Genomic DNA, 3,044 nt, shown 5'->3' on the forward strand with positions numbered 1-3,044 from the left:
ATTGAAAGAAGTTACATTAGTATGATTTATTGATTATAATGGTAAGCTCTTTTCGTATTTAGAGAATTTCAGATTATAATATTAAAGTTCATATTGTGCATAAAGAAGGAAACTATTTAGAGGAACAAGTTGAAGAGATTGAATTGAAGTTTTCTTGGGAATTGAGTTTCATAGGAAACTGTTTTTTATAATAGCTTTTAAAAAAGTTAATTTTTTTCATAATCAATCACCTTTATAAAAATTATAATAGATATGGTATTATATCATATTTACTGTAAGATTTGTGTTAGACTGGTCCAGCGGCTTATGAACTACAAAGGCGGAGTTCTCCGCCTCCTATAGGCATGACGATCAATCCACATATTCAAAAAGAGCAATTTTGAAAGGAATTTTGATGAGGTTTAGATGGGAAATTGAATGTAGGAAATGTTTAGAGACATCCTTTTGAATTGTATGCATTAAATAGTTTGTTTTCCTAGAGTTAAACCGTTAAAGCATCTTTAATTTGGCTAAAAGTTAATATCTCTAAGGTTTTGGGGCTATTGCGACATTTAGAGATTTCAGAGAGATAGATCATCCTCCCAATTAGAGGATCAATTTTATTTTAGTATTTTTCATTTCTATTTCATCAAATAATACAAATTATCTACTATTTTCCTGATTTTTTGAGTATTTTTGTGGAAAATTCTTGCTGTTTTTCAAAGATTGTTAGAAATTTTTTGAGATTTCCAAGTGTTTCCTATCAATTGGTAAGCATCCCTAATCTCAAAATGATCTGAATGATTCTCAAATATTTTAATATGACTTGCATCAAAATATTCTGAAATATGATTTGACCGTTGTACTTCAAAACTTCTCAAATATGATGACTTTCAAAATACTATAGAAACTTTCCCTTTAAAAATAATATAGAAACAAGTGTAGATCATCAAAGCTTGTATTTCTACTGAGGAGATAAACCTCAGCTAGCAAATACAAAGAAAGACCAGCAAAAGGAATATTTACCATAAAACCTAAAACCCAGAAAGCAAATGCAAATGTGTGAGATGGAATGGAAGTTTCTCCATAACAATTCTTCAGGACTTTGAAAAATGTTTGTTTTCATTGCTTGCAGATTCAGATTTAGCATTGCAGCCATTGCCAAACTAGACTGAAGGGAAAAACTTGTTCAGGTTGAAAGGAAGGGTATAAACCTCTTCACTTCTTGTGTCTGTTTTGAAAGATCTGAATTTGTCCCACCATTGCCAACCTCGATCTTTTCTGGTTTCGGCGTTAGTACGCAAGATCGTGTTGTCCAGGAAATAAGCTACCATAGCAGCAACTGTTGCTGGCGAAGAAAATATCACATCTATTATATCATTGGACTGCAAGGACACAGATGAAAGATTTACAATTCAAGCAGAAGCATTTATTAAGGCTTTGTTTGGAACAGTTTTCTTGCTGCTTCTTAAAGCCACTTTAAGAAGCAGCAAGAAAGCAGTCCCAATCGAAGCCTAAGTCGCTGGTTTGCTATTACTGTGGCTAAAGCATTCAGATTTACAAGAGATTTCTGTATCTAAGAAAGAAAAAGTTAAAAATGAATACATACTGCTCTTGCTCGAGTATGGACGGGACCATATCCAGACACTGCATGAAACTCCTTGAAATATTCTGGTATCGATAAGCCAAAAAACAGAGAAAAGCCCAGCACGAACAAAGTTCTCAAACTGTTTAGATTACAGAACTGAAAGAAGCCAAGTCCAGCAGCAGCTGTAGATCATGGGAAGACATTTATCAGTCCTCAAAAACTTCTAAGATTGGATTGAGAGAACTCATGAAAGTTAACGTGATAAAATAAACTTGTTGATTTTCTTTGTTCTTAGATGGTTGTGAAGTATTAATTAATCAGATCGATCATGCACAGGGAAAAGACCTAAGAATGCATTTCAGTAGGCACATGTCAGAAAAAAATATGCAGGCAAACATTATTAGTGGAACATTTTCAGATGAAATTATGCTACAGTAGTGGTGCTGTAATTAGGAGGTCTTAACAAGAGGTCTTAATAAGAGGAAGATGATAGAAAACACTTGAAAATCTCTCAAGTGAAACTTAACGATTTTGACAAAATCAACGAGAATGCTCAACAAGTAGAGGAAAAAATCAAAGAAAAACATACCACTTAACTGAGAATATTAAAAATAAAAATAAAATTGGGCACCCACACATCGATTAGATTATTATTATTATAATTAAATTAAATTATATCTGAATCAACATAAAATATTTTATAAATTTAGAATATCAAATAACTTGACTATTAATAATATCAGAATTTGATTTTTTTTATAATTAGCAATTAACATTAAGGCAATTGAGTTATAATTCTAAAAAATACTATGACGTTAATTATTACCACATTTCCAACTTAAGACAAAAACTTGTTATTATTTATAAATATTTTAAAAATCTTATCTCATTCGGTCATTCCTTAAAAGGAAAAAAAAGGCAAGAATTTTCATAGCACTATTCTCCACTTTGTGAGAGACGACGAGCTTTACCATTTCCGGCGAACTATTACCCACTTCGTCGGCACCACCCTCCCTTGTCTTTCGCTCCTCCCTCTCCTTCCGCCTCTGAATAATCCGGCTCAGCCTCACCCTCTTCTTCGAACCCAACTCCCTCAACACCTCTGCAAAAAAACCGGCTACCACCATCGATTCAATCCAAAACGTGAAAAAAGAACAAACTTTGAAGAAATATTCAAACCTTCGAAGCTGACGAGGCGGTAATCTTGACTGATATGGAGGCTATCGTCCGGTTGAAGAAGCGTCGCGTACTTCACTGGCGTTTCTGCTCCGCCGCCGCCGGAGCAAGTGACGGCGGCGACGTAGTAGCCGGAATTGGTGGACATAACGTGGCAATTCATCACCATCGTCGAAAAAGAACCAATCTCTTTTCTTGCCTTTTGATGCAGAGACTGTTAGTATTTCATGGAGACGAAAATAACAAATCGATCGTCTCCGAACAACATGCCAAATCATCGAGAAGAATTTTCGGAAGCGTA

At 34.4% G+C, this 3,044-nt stretch overlaps 1 long non-coding RNA gene across 1 annotated transcript; it reads right to left on the reverse strand.

The window, feature by feature from the left end:
- Positions 1–870: 870 nt before the first annotated feature.
- Positions 871–2,694, reverse strand: LOC110093663. The gene is made up of 3 exons (XR_003701166.1): positions 2,539–2,694; positions 1,589–1,749; positions 871–1,364 (listed from the first exon to the last, which is right to left on the reverse strand). It is a non-coding gene; the product is annotated as an uncharacterized LOC110093663 (long non-coding RNA).
- Between the last annotated feature and the right edge of the window lie 350 nt (positions 2,695–3,044).

Source organism: Dendrobium catenatum, unplaced genomic scaffold (assembly GCF_001605985.2).
Source record: "Dendrobium catenatum unplaced genomic scaffold, ASM160598v2 fragScaff_scaffold_716, whole genome shotgun sequence".
In the NCBI taxonomy this organism is placed as follows: Eukaryota; Viridiplantae; Streptophyta; class Magnoliopsida; order Asparagales; family Orchidaceae; genus Dendrobium; species Dendrobium catenatum.